This window comes from Lipotes vexillifer, unplaced genomic scaffold (genome assembly GCF_000442215.2).
Source record: "Lipotes vexillifer unplaced genomic scaffold, Lipotes_vexillifer_v1.1 scaffold641, whole genome shotgun sequence".
Lineage (NCBI taxonomy): Eukaryota > Metazoa > Chordata > Mammalia > Artiodactyla > Lipotidae > Lipotes > Lipotes vexillifer.
Genome location: NW_006780658.1, coordinates 1,383,133 through 1,401,831, shown reverse-complemented (window position 1 = coordinate 1,401,831; position 18,699 = coordinate 1,383,133). Strand labels below are relative to the sequence as shown.

Genomic DNA, 18,699 nt, shown 5'->3' with positions numbered 1-18,699 from the left:
TCCCTACACACTTATGCTTAGGTTTGTTATGTACTACTATTCTCCCCACTCCAAATTTTTCAAAAGATCTGTCAAATCACCTATACCTAATATTTTCCAAATATTCAATCACATCAGATAATCTAATTGTTCTAATTCTCACTCTTTAATGGAAACTTTTCTCCCATCTCCCCCTATATTGCTCTTCCAGCCTTGACTGTTCTCTGTAAGCCTGCTGTGTGCTAATATTCAAGACTTCCTTACATCTTTTTGTTTGATCTGGATCCCCCATTTCTTGTACCCCATATCCCCATCTGTTTTTGGTTTACTCTTTATAATGCCAAAAATAAATTCTCAATACACTTCCTAATCAAGAATGCACGGGAAGTACATTTTTTGGCCCTTGCATATGGGAAAAATGTCTTTTTTTTTTTTTGCCCGCACACTTGAGTTTTGGTCTGCCTGGTTTGAAATTTCATGTTAAAACAGCTTTCTTCTGGATTTTGAAGGCATTATTCCATTCCTTTCTAGCTTCCAGTGTTGCTATTGAGAAATCTGATGATTTTTTTGATTTTCAGTCCTTTGTATCTGATCTATTTTTCCTCTCTGAAAACCATTAAGATTTACTTTTCACTCCCAGTGTTCTAAAATTTCATAGAGGTGTGCCTTATTGATGGGGTTCTTTTTTCCTCTCTCTCTCTTCCATTTATTGTTCTGGCCATCACTGGCATCTTTCAATCTGAAGTCTCGTGTTGTCCAGGTCTGGGAAATTTTCATGTGTTATATCTTTGATATTTTTCCTCCTTCTGTTTTTTTCTGCTTTCTCTTTTGGGACCTTTTACTAGTCAGATATTGGGCCTCCTGAATTGGTCTTCTAACTTTTTTTTTAATCCTTTGTCTCCTATTTTTAATTTCCTTTTGTTGTAGTTGTTCTTTTCTCTGGGAGATCTCCTCAACTTTATCTTCCAACTCTTCTATTTAATGCTATTATTTTTGGCTTTAAGTTTTCAGGATCTTGTTCTCTGTCTCGTTTCCATAGCAACTGTGGCAGATACACCTTAAGGTGACCCAATGAGTCACCCTTTAATATAATCTCCTCCCCTTGAACTTGGGCAGATCCTTGCTTCTGGCCAACAAAATATGGCAAAGGCAATGGGAGAGTCCCTCCCTTGATTAGATTATGTCATACTGTAAACACAGAAGTTAGACTCCTAGAACTACATTGTGTTATATAAGACTCTGTCTTAGCAGAGCAGAGTGATTCTCCCACTGGCCCTGAAGAGGGGCACGGCCATTTGGAGAGGGCCTATGAGAGCATCACCTGACAAAGGAACTGCAGTGAGCCTTTAGAAGCTAAGAGCAGCCCCTGCTGACAGCCAGCAAGAGAACAGGCACCAACAACCCCTTACAACCGCAAGACACTGAATTCTGCCAACAAACACGTGGGCTTGCAAGAGAATCTCAAGCTGCAGAAAGGAAGGCAGCTCAGCTGACACACTGAGTGCATCCCTCTGAGACCCTTTGCAGAGAACCCAGTTAAGCCATGCCTGGACACTTGACCTATGGAGACTGTGGAATAATGAATGGATGTTATTTTAAGCTGTTAAATTTTTGGTTATTTGTCATGCAGTAATAGATAACTAATACAGCAAACTCTTATTCTATCCTGTGGTTGCAATATCATCCCTTATCTTTCTGAAGATTTCTTTGCTTTCCTAATTATTTGTTTCCTCTGTTTTTGAGAAAAGTTTTTTATTGTTTTCATGTTGGGGGTTTCTGCAAATCTCTGATAAAAATTGGATGAAAGTCCATAGTCAAAGTAAGGAACTAAAAGTTGCTTGAAAGTCTCGTGGCACTTATTGACCAGGAGTGATACATCAGCTTTTTTTGTTTGTTAAGGGATTCCAAGTTATAGTAAATATAGGTCTTTAGTTCTGGGGCAATTTCATTTTCCAGAGATAAACTTCTAATTTCCTGCCTGGTGGTGAATATCTGGTTCCCGCACCGCACACTTGAGTTTTGGTCTGCCTGGTTTGAAATTTCATGTTAAAACAGCTTTCTTCTGGATTTTGAAGGCATTATTCCTTTCTAGCTTTCTTTTTTTTTTTTTGCCCGCACACTTGAGTTTTGGTCTGCCTGGTTTGAAATTTCATGTTAAAACAGCTTTCTTCTGGATTTTGAAGGCATTATTCCATTCCTTTCTAGCTTCCAGTGTTGCTATTGAGAAATCTGATGATTTTTTTGATTTTCAGTCCTTTGTATCTGATCTATTTTTCCTCTCTGAAAACCATTAAGATTTACTTTTCACTCCCAGTGTTCTAAAATTTCATAGAGGTGTGCCTTATTGATGGGGTTCTTTTTTCCTCTCTCTCTCTTCCATTTATTGTTCTGGCCATCACTGGCATCTTTCAATCTGAAGTCTCGTGTTGTCCAGGTCTGGGAAATTTTCATGTGTTATATCTTTGATATTTTTCCTCCTTCTGTTTTTTTCTGCTTTCTCTTTTGGGACCTTTTACTAGTCAGATATTGGGCCTCCTGAATTGGTCTTCTAACTTTTTTTTTAATCCTTTGTCTCCTATTTTTAATTTCCTTTTGTTGTAGTTGTTCTTTTCTCTGGGAGATCTCCTCAACTTTATCTTCCAACTCTTCTATTTAATGCTATTATTTTTGGCTTTAAGTTTTCAGGATCTTGTTCTCTGTCTCGTTTCCATAGCAACTGTGGCAGATACACCTTAAGGTGACCCAATGAGTCACCCTTTAATATAATCTCCTCCCCTTGAACTTGGGCAGATCCTTGCTTCTGGCCAACAAAATATGGCAAAGGCAATGGGAGAGTCCCTCCCTTGATTAGATTATGTCATACTGTAAACACAGAAGTTAGACTCCTAGAACTACATTGTGTTATATAAGACTCTGTCTTAGCAGAGCAGAGTGATTCTCCCACTGGCCCTGAAGAGGGGCACGGCCATTTGGAGAGGGCCTATGAGAGCATCACCTGACAAAGGAACTGCAGTGAGCCTTTAGAAGCTAAGAGCAGCCCCTGCTGACAGCCAGCAAGAGAACAGGCACCAACAACCCCTTACAACCGCAAGACACTGAATTCTGCCAACAAACACGTGGGCTTGCAAGAGAATCTCAAGCTGCAGAAAGGAAGGCAGCTCAGCTGACACACTGAGTGCATCCCTCTGAGACCCTTTGCAGAGAACCCAGTTAAGCCATGCCTGGACACTTGACCTATGGAGACTGTGGAATAATGAATGGATGTTATTTTAAGCTGTTAAATTTTTGGTTATTTGTCATGCAGTAATAGATAACTAATACAGCAAACTCTTATTCTATCCTGTGGTTGCAATATCATCCCTTATCTTTCTGAAGATTTCTTTGCTTTCCTAATTATTTGTTTCCTCTGTTTTTGAGAAAAGTTTTTTATTGTTTTCATGTTGGGGGTTTCTGCAAATCTCTGATAAAAATTGGATGAAAGTCCATAGTCAAAGTAAGGAACTAAAAGTTGCTTGAAAGTCTCGTGGCACTTATTGACCAGGAGTGATACATCAGCTTTTTTTGTTTGTTAAGGGATTCCAAGTTATAGTAAATATAGGTCTTTAGTTCTGGGGCAATTTCATTTTCCAGAGATAAACTTCTAATTTCCTGCCTGGTGGTGAATATCTGGTTGCTGCATTCTGGGGGCAGGGAAAGGGGGAGAGGTTGGTTTCAGGGTCATTTCATCAATATGTTGATTTAACTTAATCTTTTAATCTTTAATTCTGAGCTTTAGACTTGGCCTCCAAAAACAGACAAACAAACAAGGAAAACACCCTGATTTTTACTTCTTGCTAATTTCTATGTGTCAATACCCTTCCTTGGCCAGTTTCAGGCTACCAATGTGATGTGGATATGTAAACAGAGCTGGGAAGAGATGTGTACAGTTGGTTCTTAAAAGCCATTATGCACCGTCTCTAGCACACCACTGGGTCCCAGAGTCCAAAGAGTCTCCAATTCAGTTTCCCCAGAGAATAAACTTCTAAATACATTGTATATATGTAGGTTGCTGCAACAGAGAGCTGGCCATCACAAAGGAGAAAAACATATGGAAAATGAGGGTTTATTGTTAAAATTTCCAGTGTCCCAATTCTTAGTTCAACTCTGAAATCACAAGACCTTAGAAGGAAAAAGAATGAAATGCCAGGCTGTATTCATGAGCTTTCTTAGACATATGAGAAGGTTTTCACATTGGTGCTTGTTCTCTGAGACCATATCGGATGACTGAACTAAAGCCAGACACAACCTTTTGGGCATAATGCCAGAAGAAAAGGCAACTTTCATCCTCAGCCCCTTATTTAGAAGTCTCACACATGTGCCCTTTAACAGTTAAGGGGCTTTCAAATTAAGGGTCGCCATCTCCCTGACTTGTAATTTAAACCTGTCTTCCTTTGATATGTCTAGAGCATCATCAGCTTAAGAGACAGATTTACCAGGAGCGCTTCACACCTTTTTCCTTTCCTAGCAGTTCAGTTGGCCTCTCAGTCAAACCAGGTCGGAGCAAAACCCTCTGCGAACTAGCAGTGCCCCCAGGTCCTTGCCTGATGATCCAGTTCCAAGGCAGGTCCCGACTCCAAAACTTTTGTCCCAAGCTTGAAAGACATGGCTACAATACAACACAATACTGTTTGTTCTTTCTCTCTGACAAAGGGAAGGACAGCAGGGGGCCAGAGGCCAGTTTACTAAAATAACAAGACTAGCTTCTCTCCTTTCCTTGAAGTAAAAGGGGAGAAATCTTGGCAACACCCTGAGGGGTAGGGAGTCCTGGGAAGAAACTGGCTGGTGTTTCCATCCTTCCTCCTCTCTACTAGAGGGTTTCTGTCTGATCCTTCTAATCTCTGCAGAGCTTGCCAGGCCAGCTGGGCAGCCTCATTCCAAGGGGGAAATGCCTCTTTGAAGTTGGAAGCTGTGGATGTCTTGCTCTGCAGGGGGCCGCAGCATAGAGCTACAGCTCTGCAGAATGATCAGAATAATGGAGATCAAGGCTGCATCTCTTCCAGGAGAGATTTCCTAAGACAAGAGGACGTGGCGCTGCATTTTACAAGCCCTCCAAACAAACTAGTTGCAAGGTTGTTGCCAGGCCCAATAAAATCCAGATGGTGTGCTCTGCATTCCCAAGGTATTTTATACATAGAGAAAGCATAGATTTTTCTATCTAACCCTATTGGTTTCCTATGTTGCTTCTTTTGAAAAGTGAAATTAAGAATTTTTTGAAGAAAACTATAGAATATGTATGCATGAAAGAAAATATACAGAATGCAATGAGAGAGAGAGAGAGAGAGAGAGGAAGAGGAGAGAGAGACCACCCAGAGAAAACCATTATTAAGATCTTGAAATTGGGACTTCCCTGGTGGTGCAGTGGGTAAGAATCTGCCTGCTAATGCAGGGGACATGGGTTCAATCCCTGGTCCGGGAAGATCCCACATGCCGTGGAGCAACTAAGCCTGTGTGCCACAACTGAGCCTGTGCTCTACAGCCCTCGAGCCACATCTACTGAGCCAGCGTGCCACAACTACTGAAGACTGCATGCCTAGACCCCGTGCTGTGCAAAAAGAGAAGCCACCACAATGAGAAGCCCGAGCAATGCAATGAAGAGTAGCCCCTGCTCTCCACAACTAGAGAAAGCCCGCATGCAGCAACGAAGATCCAACGCAGCCAAAAATAAATAAATAAATTTGAAAAGAAAAGAAAAGATAAGAAAAAAAAAAGATCTTTTTCTGTAGTGTCTTTGTCTTGTTTTGGTATCAGGGTGCTGGTGGCCTTGTAGAGTCAGTTTGGGAGTGTTCCTTCCTCTGCAATTTTTTGGAAGAGGTTGAGAAAGGTAGATGCTAGCTCTTTTCTAAGTGGTTGATAGAATTCACCTGTGAAGCCATCTGGTCCTGGATGTTTGTTTGTTGGAAGATTTTTAATCCCAGTTTCAATTTCATTACTTGTGATTGGTCTCCTCATGTTTTCTATTTATTCCTGTTTCAATCTTGGAAGGTTACACCTTACTAAGAATGTGTCCATTTCTTCCAGGTTTTCCATTTTATTGACATAGAGGAGCTTTTAGTAGTCTCTTATGATGCTTTGTATTTCTGTGGTGTCTGTTGTAACTTCTCCTTTTTCTTTTCTAATTTTATTGATTTGAGTCCTCTCCCTCTTTTCTTGATGAGTCTGGCTAAAGGTTTCTTAATTTCGTTTATCTTCTCAAAGAACCAGCTTTTAGTTTTATTGATCTTTGCTATCGTTTTCTTTGTTTCTCTTTCATTTATTTCTGCTCTGATCTTTATGATTTCTTTCCTTCTACTAACTTGGGTTTTGTTTGTTCTTCTTTCTCTAGTTCCTTTAGATGTAAGGTTAGATTGTTTATTTGAGATTTTTCTCGTTTCTTGAGGTAGGCTTGTATTGCTATAAACTTTCCTCTTAGAATTGCTTTTGCTGATTCCCACAGGTTTTGGATCATCATGTTTTCATTGTCATATGTCTCTAGGTATTTTTTGATTTCCTGTTTGATTTCTTCAGTGATCTCTTGGTTATTTAGTAACGTATTGTTTAGCCTCCATGTGTTTGAGTTTTTTATGTTTTTTTCCCTGTAACTGATTTCTAATCATAGCATTGTGGTCAGAAAAGATGCTTGATATGATTTCAATTTTCTTAACTTTACCAAGGCTTGATTTGTGATCCATGTGATCTATCCTAGAGAATGTTCTATGTGCACTTGAGAAGAAAGTGTAATCTGCTGTTTTTGGATGTAATGTCCTATAAATATCAATTAAATGTATCTGGTCTATTGTGTCGTTTAAAGCTTGTGTTTCCTTATTAATTTTCTGTCTGGATCATCTGTCCATTGGTGTAAGTGAGGTGTTATAAGTTCCCCACTATTATTGTGTTACTATTGATTTCCTCTTTTATAGCTGTAAGAATTTGCCTTATGTATTGAGGTGCTCCTATGTTGGGTGCATAAATATTTATAATTGTTATAGCTTCTTCTTGGATTGATCCCTTGATCATTTTGTAGTGTCCTTCTTTGTCTCTTGTAACATTGTCTTTTTTAAAACTGTTTTACCTGATAGGAGTATTGCTACTCCAGCTTTCTTTTGATTTCCATTTGCATGGAATATCTTTTTCCATAACCTCACTTTCAGTCTGTATGTGTCCCTAGGTCTGAAATTGGTCTCTTGTAGACAGCATATATGTGGGTCTTGTTTTTATATCCATTCAGTGAGCCTGTGTCTTTTGGCTGGAGCATTTAATCCATTCACATTTAAGGTAATTATTGATATGTATGTTCCTATGACCATTTTCTTAATTGTTTTGGGTTTGTTTTTGTAGGTCCTTTTCTTCTCTTGTGTTTCCCACTTAGAGGCGTTCCTTTAGCATTTGTTGTAGAGCTGGTTTGGTGGTGCTGAATTCTCTTAGCTTTTGCTTGTCTGTAAAGCTTTTGATTTCTCCGTTGAATCTGAATGAAATCCTTGCCGGGTAGAGTAATCTTGGTTGTAGGTTCTTCCCTTTCATCACTTTAAGTATATCATGCCACTCCCTTCTGGCTTGTAGAATTTCTGCTGAGAAATCAGCTGTTAACCTTATGGGACTTTCCTTGTATGTTATTTCTCATTTTTCCCTTGTTGCTTTCAATAATTTTTCTTTGTCTTTAATTTTTGTCAATTTGATTACTGTGTGTCTCGGCATGTTTCTCCTTGGATTTATCCTGCCTGGGACTCTGCACTTCCTGAACTTGGGTGGCTATATCCTTTCCCATGTTAGGGAATTTTTCAACTATAATCTCTTCAAATATTTCTCGGGTCCTTTCTCTCTCTCTTCTCCTTCTGGGACCCCTATAATGTGAAGAATGTTGTTGCGTTTAATGTTGTCCCAGAGGTCTCTTAGGCTGTCTTCATTTCTTTTCATTCTTTGTTCTTTATTTTGTTCCACAGCAGTGAATTCCACCATTCTGTCTTCCAGGTCACTTATCCGTTCTTCTGCCTCAGTTATTCTGCTATTGATTCCTTCTAGTGTATTTTTCATTTCAGTTATTATATTATTCATTTCTGTTTGTTTGTTCTTTAATTCTTCTAGCTGTTCTCTAATTCTTCTAGGTCTTTGTTGAACATTTCTTGCATGTTTTCGATCTTTGCCTCCATTCTTTTTCTGAGGTCCTGGATCATCTTCACTATCATTATTCTGAATTCTTTTTCTGGAAGGTTGCCTATCTCTACTTCATTTAGTTGTTTTTTGGGGTTTTATCTTGTTCCTTCATCTGGTACATGGTCCTCTGCCTTTTCATTTTGTCTGTATTTCTGTGCATGTGGTTTTCATTCCACAGGCTGCAGAATTGTAGTTCTTCTTGCTTCTGCTGTGTGCCCTCTGGTGGATGAGGCTATCTAAGAGGCTTGTGCAAGCTTACTGATGGGAGTTATTGGTGGTAGGTAGAGCTGAGTGTTGCTCTGGTGGGCAGAGCTTAGTAAAACTTTAAGCCACTTGACTGCTATGGGTAGGGCTTAGTTCCCTCCCTGTTGGTTGTTTGGCCTGAGGTGATCCAGCACTGGAGCCTACAGGCTCTTTGGTGGAGCTAACGGTGGACTCTGGGAGGGCTCACTCCCAAGGAGTACTTCCCAAAACTTCTGTTTCCTTGGCCCCATGGTGAGCCACAGCCATCCCCTGCCTCTGCAGGATACCCTCCAACACTAGCAGGTAGGTCTGGTTCAGTCTCCTATGGGGTCACTGCTCCTTCCCCCGGGTCCTGATGCGCACACTACTTTGTGCGTGCCCTCCAAGAGTGGAGTCTCTGTCTGCCCCAGTCCTGGTGAAGTCCTGCAATCAAATCCCGCTAGCCTTCAAAGTCTGATTCTCTAGGAATTCCTCCTCTCGTTGTCAGACCCCCCAGGTTGGGAAGCCTGACTTGTGGCTCAGAACCTTCACTCCAGTGCGTGGATTTCTGTGGTATAATTGTTCTCCAGTTTGTGAGTCACCCACCCAGTGGTTATGGGATTTGATTTTATTGTGATTGCGCCCCTCCTGCCGTCTCATTGTGGCTTCTCCTTTTTCTTTGGATGTGGGGCATCTTTTTTGGTGAGTTCCAGCGTCTTCCTGTATATGATTGTTCAGCAGTTAGTTGTGATTCCAGTTCTCTTGCAAGAGGGAGTGAGTGCACGTCCTTCTACTCCGCCATGTAGAACCAATCATTTTTTCACTAATCTTAAGGTTTTTTTTTCATTTTTTTATTGTGGTACAATTCACATAACCTAAAATTTATCATCTTAACCATATTTAAGTGTTACAGTTCAGTGGTGTTAAGGACATACACAATGTTGTATAACCATCACCACCATGGCCAGATTTTTTCGTCATCTTAAGTGCAAACTCTGTAACCATTAGACCATAACTACTTATCTCCTATTCCCGCCAGACCCTGGTAGTCTCTATTCTACTGTCCCTCTCTATGTATTTGAATATTTTAAGTAGTTCATATAAGTGGAATCATATAATATTTGTCCTTTTTTTGTGTCTGTTCTATTTCACTTAGCATATTGTCAAATTTTATTTCATGCTATAGCATATATCAGAAAGTCATTCCTTTTTATGGCTGAATAATATTCCATTGTATGTGTTTACCACATTTTATTTATCCATTCATCTGCTGATGGATACTTGGGTTGTTTCTACCTTTTGGCTACTGTAAATAATGCTGATATGAACATTTGTTTATAAGTATCTGTCTGAGTTCCTGTTTTCAGTCCTTTGGGTCTATACCTGAAACAGGAGGGAAGGGGACAGGGCACAACCTTTGTAAAAAAATGACATAGCCCTAGGACAAGACATAAATGGATTAGAACAAAATGGGTCCAAGATGGTGGACAAGTCGACTTCCACTAGACCTTGAGCTTCAGTATATGCTCATTGTAACACATCAGCAAGCTAAATAACACACCCACAGGCTCCATGACAGTTCTAAGGTGACCATAAGGATCCAAAAGTGGGTGGTGGCCCAATTCCTGGAAATCCCTGCCCCTTCCCGAAATAGCTGGAATACTCCTCCCACTCATTAGCCTATTACATTATCTTCCCCAGGCTTCCCTGGTGGCGCAGTGGTTGAGAGTCTGCCTGCTGATGCAGGGGACACAGGTTCGTGCCCTGGTCCGGGAAGATCCCACATGCTGCGGAGCGGCTGGGCCCGTGAGCCTCGGCCGCTGAGCCTGCACGTCCGCAACGGGAGAGGCCCACGTACCACCAAAAAAAAAAAAAATTATCTACCCCTCTAAAAACTGAGAACCCCATACCCAGGTGCCTTACCCACCTTCTGAGATGGCCCACAATCTGTCTGTGGAGTGTGTTTCTCTCTAAATAAATCCACTTCTTATGTATCACTTTGTTTCTCACTGAATTCTTTCTGCAATGAGACATCAAGAACCTGAGCTTCATTAAGTCCTGAAACCAGGTGTGTGATCTCAGTTGGAAGACTGTGGGTTTGGGCCATGTTCGAGTTATGGCACGTGGGTTCAAGTCTCAGTCTGAGGTGCGTGGCTTCATACCTATGAGTGGAACTGTTGGGTCATATGGTAATTCCATATTAAACTTTTTGAGAAACCATGAAACTTTTTCCAAATAGCTGCACAATTTTATATTCCCACCAGCAGCACACAAAGGTTCATAAGAGTTTCAATTTCTCCACATCTTTGCCAATACTTGCTATTTCCTTTTGTTTTTTTTATGATAGCCATTTTAGTGGGAGTGAAGTGGCATCCCATTGTGTTTTTTATTTGCATTTCCCTAATGACTGATGATGTTGAGCAACTTTTCACATGCTTATTGGCCATTTGTATATTTTTTCAGGGAAATATCTATTCAAGTCCTTTGCCTGTTTTTTAATTGGGTTGTTCTTTTGTTTGTTTCCAGGCAACTTTATACATATTTTTCTCTTTAGTTCCGTAGATGAGATCTTATAGTATCTAATTTGGTATCCTGGTTTTCCACAAAACCATTAAGATTGCTTGTTTGTGTGTTTTTTTCTTCTATCACACTGAGCCCCTGAAGGGCAGTGACCAAGATTATATCTCAACTTCATATCTTAATCAAAGGGAATTTATCATGTGCAATGCTTTTTCATGCCTCTGGGTCGTTGCATATTCCCTCTGGCTGCCACTGTCTCCCCAACTTGCTTAATCTGCCTAGTGATTTCCTATTTATCTGTCAAAACCCAGCCTTCCCTGACTTAAGGCAGAGGTGATAACTCCCTTTTTCTCCCCCATCACTTATTTCACGGTGTTTTACTTGTCTGTCTTCCCCCCCATCCCCACTGTGTGAGGTCCTTAAGGGCAAAGTGCCTACCTTATTAATCTTTGCATCTTCAGCACCTGTCAGGGATCCTGGAACGTATCAGATATTTGATGAAAGTGTGTTGAATGTTGAGTGAAGGAAATTTGTTTAAAAAACATACAGGATTTCTCCGCAAACATAAATGAGGCCCAGTTATCCCCTTCTGTACAGGGGTCAGGGAACAGAAATAACTAACAATTTTAAAAGGCATTAAGGTTTACAAAGTGCTTTTACATGTTCTATTTCATTTAATCTCTACAACAGCCTTGTTAAGGAAGTGGAATTGGCTTCACTTTATAGATACAGAGGCTCAGGGAGACTGTGACTTAGCCAAGGTCAAACAACTTGTAAGTGTTGTCCTGTAGAAAGTCACCTTCATTCTGGAAATCTCTCTCTGCTGCTGATTGGAGGTGCAAATAGGCATGTTTTATCCTTTAAGCTAACTGCCCAACCCCCGAACAAATAGGACAAATAGGAAGTGTTAATTCAGAAGCTCAGAGATAAGCTGAGAGGTTTTGTAACAAAATGGGATAGAGTGAACCAATCTTTGTAAGAGCATATCTCTGAATTAAGCAGATAGAGACGACTTATCCAGAAAAGAGAAATTCAGTTCTTTGTGCAGTATGCGGGCCTCTCACTGTTGTGGCCTCTCCCGTTGCGGAACACAGGCTCCGGATGTGCAGGCTCAGCGGCCATGGCTCACGGGCCTAGCCGCTCCACAGCATGTGGGATCGGCGGGCGGACTCTCAACCACTGTGCCACCAGGAAAGCCCCCAAATTCAGTATCTTCTTAAAGATAAAAACAATTTGAAAGACACTCACAGTAGTCAGGTGTTGTTTTGATATCTTTAATGTTGAAATTTTATGGCCATGCTAGGTATTTACGTGATTTGTTACTTTTGACCCTGTTTTATTGCCCTTGTTTTTGACATAGAAAATGCCTGTTGATAGCTGTGTCCATATGTTTTGATGACTTTTCCTAAATTCCGGGTTTAAATGAATTGGTGCACATTTTGGTTCACATATATGTTATTTTTCTATTCTTGCATTTTTCTATTTCTAGAATTTTCATGTGATTTATCCATGTTTTTTAGCTTAATAATCATGTTTTTGAAAAGTCCGTGTCTGGAAATTCTAATATCTGCATCACCAGTGCATCAGCTTCCATTGTCCTTTCTTTTTCTTCCTTTCTTCTTGGTCCTAGTTTTTGACATGCATGGTAATTTTTATTAAATGTTAGACATTGTGATGAAGCATTGTAGAAGCTCTGGATGATGTTATATTTCTTCAGAAATTCTCTCTATACTCTGGCAGAGAGAGGAGGAAATCTCCACATCCCATCACTCAAGCCAGGGTTTCAAAGTTTGTGAGATTTTTTTCTTTTGATCACCCACACTTCTTGAATATGGTTCTCTAGTTCTCTGTGTGCTTATTTAACAGGGTTCCTCTTCTTTGGTAAACCTTGAATTTTATTTTCTCCCCAGTATTATGAGAGTGCCCAAATTACGGGAATGCCCCAAACAGCACTCAACTTCTCAGTTACTTTCTGCTTGATTTCTGAGCCTCTTGCTCTGCATAACTTAAGAATTAGCAAATATCCTGAGATGAGAACTTGCATAGAATGTTGGACTCACTTTTTGCATCATTCTTCTTTCTTGGGATATTGGCTCCTGAAGTTCTGGCTGCTTCGTAAGCCCAAACTCTTTTTTCCAGCACCATAAGCTCTGTGTGCTTATCTGCCTTTTAGCATCTGCCTTCTACCCTAAACCTTTTAAGAATGGGCAAATGCCCGAGGGAGTATGGCAAAGCACACAATATTGGGATCACTTCAATGAATTTCTCTTATGTTCAGGATCTTGGCCCTAAAGGCTTAGCTGCTCCAGAAGCCTTCCAACAGATTTTTAAAACAATTTTATTTAGCTTGTCAAGTTGTTCTTTGGTTGAGTATTGCTCTGCTACAAGTTATCCATAATAGTAGGAGCAGAAGTCCTGACTCACATAGACTTTGACCACCTGCTAAGGCCAGCTACCTCTCCATCACAGGCTCTACTTGACCAGGCCATCTCATTATGAACTCTATCTGATGGATGTTCAGATAGGCAGCATGGCATACCTTAGTGGGAAGTATATGGGTTTCTATGGCAGATGGACAAAGGTGCAAATCCTTGCTTAACCACTAACCAGTTGTTAGCTCATGGGTAACAATTGCATGTCTTTGAGACTTGATTTGTTTACCTGTAAAATGGGGATTATAATAGTCGTAATATTGTAATGTATAATGAGAAATGTACATTTGGTCTTCATTCCAGTTCTGGCACAGAGCTCCTAAAACCTTTGAAATTTCCTAGGCAGTAAGAGCACTGAAAGTGAAAGGAGTGGCTGTCTTTTGTGATTCATAACAAGTCCCTTTCTACCACCCCAGAGTTTATGTTAATGAGGTGTCTTTTGGAAAGCCCCTAAGCATGACGGCTGGTGGCCTGGAGAACTTACCATGTGACTAGAAGGTTGGAACTTTCAGTTCCAGCCACCAACCTCAGGTCAAACCAACCTCTGGGGAGGAGGGAGCAGCTGGACTTTGAATCAATCACCGATGGCCAGTTATCTAATCAATCAAGCTATGAATGACACCTTCATAAAAATTCCAAAGGATGGGTTTCTGAGAACTTCCGGGTTGGTGAACAGGTAAGGGTGCTGAGAAAATGTTATGCTTGGAGAAAGCATGGAAGCTTCTCACCCTTTCCCCATACTTTATGCATCCCTTCCATCTGGCTTTTTCTGAGTTATATCCCTTTATAATAAACTGGCAATCTAGTAATTAAACTGTTTTTCTGATTTCTGTGAGATACTCTTAGCAAATTAATTGAACCCAAGGAAGGTGTTATGGGAACCTGTGACTTATAGCCATTTGGTCAGAAGCACAGGTGACAACCTGGACTTTGATTGACATCTGGAGTGGGGACAGTCTTGCATGACTGAGCCTTTGACCTGTGGGATCTGACGCTATCTCCGGGTAGCTAGTATCAGAATTGAGTTAGATTGTAGGACATCCGGCTCGTGTCACAGAATTGCTCGATGTATGGAAAACTCACACATCTGGTGTCACAAATGAAGTGTTATAGTACAGTAGGTGAGCGTAAAGGAGAGACACAAAAGAGTGTGTGTTTTTTTCCCCTTTAGAATAGTATTTTTCTCATAAGGTGTTGTGAGGATTAAATGAGGCACTGTGTGCCTACTGGCATACAGTAGGTGCCAAGTACATGTTGCTTTCCTGCCCTTCCTCTGCCTAAGGTCATCCCTGTGGATTAAATTTATTTGCCTCACCATGTAGTTTGAGTTAAAAAAGCAAAGACTTAAATAGATCTTTTAGAACTTAGAAGATTCTTTTCTCCCACAGTGACTCTAAGAAGCCTGTGGTCTGTAATTTCACTAATAATCACAAAAATCCCACTATCAAATGACACCTGATTACCAGTGCTGTTTTGCCTGGGACACTTGCCAATCTCATGGCATGTACAAAAGGGAGGGCAGGAATGCAATCTAGGAGACCAGCTTTTTCAGAGACTCCGCCAGGAGAGAACCACATGGCATCCTGTAGAATACCAGCACAAGAAGACATCCCTTGCAGCTGGATGGTCTCATTGGTTTGGCCTGAGTGTGAAAAAGCAAACTACTATCTAAACTCCCAGGCAAACTGTATTGCTTGCTTAGCTTTGGCTGGTAGTGGAATTTTAACATTTTGGGTTTATTCCCGTATCATACACTGGATCATTCATGCCCCAGATGAGCCCTGGTGGACCACAGATAGTTGGTGAAATCCTGTCTGGTTAGGCCTTCCAAGAAACACAGGTAGGAACGAACGCCAGATTCCAGGTACTATCTGAGGCAGTGGACCAAAGAGCATGTGGCCCCTGAGGTGATGTAAAGGTGGAATCAGCAAGTCTCATCTCCAAAATAAATAAGTTGATTCCTTTGATTTTTCTTGTGGTACGCGGGCCTCTCGTTGTTGTGGCCTCTCCCGTTGCGGAGCACAGGCTCCGGACGCGCAGGCTCAGCGGCCATGGCTCACGGGCCCAGCCGCTCCGCGGCACGTGGGATCCTCCCGGACCGGGGCACGAACCCGTGTCCCCTGCAACGGCAGGCGGCCTCTCAACCACTGCGCCACCAGGGAAGCCCCCTTTGATTTTTTTTTTAAGATAAAAATCTCCAGGCTTGGGAGTCCTTCAGCCCTAGTTTTAGAAGGTGCTACAAGTTTGGTGTAGAGAAACCATGATCAGTGTTCATGTCCAGTGCTCCTGGAGGATAGTTACTGTTAACCCAGGAGTGGTTCTGATAACATCTCTCTTCTGTTCCACCAAAGACAACCTTGCCTTTGCCAGCCCTGCGCTCCTCCATCCTCTGTGTCTGGAGAGAAGCATGGTGGGTCCACGTGTTAAAGTGTTGAGCAGAGGAGGGGCGTGTAGCAGGAAGGAAGCTGTGAAGCCTGTGAGAAGGAGTTTCTTCTCGGGGATGGTGAGTGGGGAGGACGTGAGAATTGAAGAGAAAGGCTTTGGAGCAGCTAGGGGTTGGAGTGTGGTGTGCTGATAAACCAGTTCTCTGGAAACAAAAAAGGAGCCCTGATTTGTAGCTTTTGCTGAATCCCATGGTGTAAATACTCCCACCATGGCTGATCTCAAGCTGCCAATGTGAAGTCAACTGGCTAGAAAAATTCAGCACACCATCGAGTGGGAGGCAAGTAGAGAGGAAAGAAAAGCTTTAGCATTTTAAACACATTTAAGGTTCTTTGAGAAACAGGACTGAAGAATCCTGTTACCTTGGGCTCTTGAACCACGTGTTTCAAATATAAAGCTATTCTGACGGGTCCAAATGAATCCCCTGGTTAATAAGGGCAACTCTCAGAAGGAAAGGGGGAAAGAGACCTAAATTTGTGGAGTATATATTGTGTCCAGTATTTCATGTACTTTTTGGCATTCACACCTCACAACAACACTAGAACTCAAGTATAATTGGTCTCATGTTACAGATGAGAAAATGTGGGTTCAGAGATTTGAAGTAACTTTCCTAAGGTCATACCAATAGGAAGTGGGCCGTTTAGGACCTGAACCTGGTCTCTCTTGACTCCAGGCTCGGGGTTTGTTCACCACCCTGTAAAATCCCCTTTTCCTCTGTGACCCAGGGCAAAGGTCCCGCATCCAGAGGGGTCACTGCATCACATTCAGTTTCCCATTCATCGTTTCTACTCAGAGGACACTTTCACTCAAAACCTCTGTTCCCACATATTTGCCTCCTCTGCCTCTTCTTCCGTTCTTGTCCTCTTTTTATTCCAAAGTCCAACATACACTGTTGTTTCAAGTGCACAGCTAAATTTCATCTCGTTGTGAGGGTTTTAGAAACACAAACCCTGCATCAGGCAGAAGCTGCGAATTTCGACTCAGGCTACTCAGGGAGCTTTGCCAAAGCCCCAAATCCTGAACATGCCCCTCAATTGCTGTGGTCCATAAGCTTTTGGTCTGAAGGCTCTTCTAGCCCTTCCTTGAGGCCCTAAACCCCAGATGGTGAGTCTTCTTACTTGCTCAGCTGAAGGTTGTTTCCTCGGTCCAAACTGAGCTATTATTTGTAGTAGTCTTTTCAATCTCTGGGTAAGTAGATGCCTATCTTTCTTCTACCCCCAATCTCCATGGCCTTAGGCATCACTTTTTCAGTGGGTGAGTCCATGGTCCATTAATTTTGGATGAAACACACATCTCTGTATCTGTCTATTATTCTGTCTTCTGCCAGCTTTTTGTGTGGTTTCTCTCTAATTATCCTTCAGGAGTTGTCCGCCCTGAATATAGATCACCTCCATGTTGGGAGGATCTGGATCCTGTGCTACTGTGTCCCTAGTTCACGGTTCATATTATATATCTGCAAGTTAGAGGAAATCACTGGCTTGTCTAGGGAAAACCTCATGAACTTTAATCTTGTAAAAAGTTAAGAAGTACCCGATGAGTATTCAGAAAGGCAGAGAGCTTAGGTCTGTTAGAGTATGGCTTTGCAGTCACAGGCTACTTAATTTTCATTCCATTTAACAGCTGATGAATCTTCAACTCTCATGTTCTTAATCTGTAATATGGGGCTATTAATGGAATGTAGCTTAAAGGACTGCTGTGAAAGTCAAATGTGATAATGCATGCCTAATGCTTAGCGCAATACCTGCTCAAATAAATACTAACCGTGATTATAATTGTTTCTCAGGATGTTGCCCAAACATGATATTTCACAAGGTGACATATGAAATGATCCATAATCATTTGTGCTTGTATTGCCTAGAAACATCAAGTTTCTGCCTCACAGGAGCACCCTGACCCGCCTACAACCAAGAGGTTTAGACTCAGGTGGGGGAAGGCAGTGGGGAAAGGAAGGACTTTTCTTACTGGCCTAGTGTTCCACGGTTGTCTGTCTGCATGGGACAGAGAGTGTGGGGTGTGGGTGGAAGATATTCTTTTTAAATCAAGGCAGAGCTTAGATGTGTCCCCAGTAGGGTTTTCTGGGATAGCAAATTATATTCTCTCTGTAGCATTCTTTAACAGAAAACCTTCCAAATTCTGTACCTTTGAAAAAGCCAGAAGCTAACAGCACCCTACAGCAGGGGTCCCCAACCCCTGGGCCATGGACCGGTACCAGTCCATGGCCTGTTAGGAACCGGGCTGCACAGCAGGAGGTAGGCGATCGAGGGAGTGAGGCCTCATCTGTATTTACAGCCACTCCCCATCGCTCGCATTACCGCCTGAGCTCCGCCTACTATCAGCATTATGGTGAGTAGTATAATTATTTTATTATATATTACAATGCAATAATAATAGAAATAAAGTGCACAAAAATGTAATGCGCTTGAATCATCCCGAAACCGACCCAGGTCCGTGGAAAAATTGTCTTCCACAAAATCAGTCCCTGGTGCCAAAATGGTTGGGGACCACTGACCTACAGCGTGCACCTGAAATTTACATTTCCCACTGAAGATAATGTAGCAAGCAGTTGCCATGTAAAGTGGAAAGCTATTGTTTTTATGTTTCTCTTTTATCACTCAAACAACATGATAATGATATTAAGTAAACACTTGTACAAAAGAGGTATATACTTATCAAGTTTCCGACTCCTACAACTAAGGATTTCCCCACCCCCAACTCTTCAAATTTCCTTTGGGGTCTTGTCCATATGCATTTATTATTTTTACACAATTGTATCCACAGCATTAAAAACAATTTTGCATTTTACTTTTTAGAAACTTATTTCATGATGAGAATTTTCAAGTCTACTATAGCTTCAAATGTATTATATGTGATGCCTAAATATTATTCAATTGAGAGAGTTTAATATGGTTCAATCAATGTTTTCTAATAGAGGGCATTC

General features: G+C 41.4%; 1 protein-coding gene across 5 annotated transcripts in view; it reads right to left on the bottom strand.

Moving 5' to 3' along the window:
- The window catches only part of SCHIP1 (schwannomin interacting protein 1), a 785,715-nt gene that overhangs the window by 250,890 nt on the left and 516,126 nt on the right, over nucleotides 1–18,699 (bottom strand). The gene's annotated exons all lie outside the window — the stretch shown is intronic.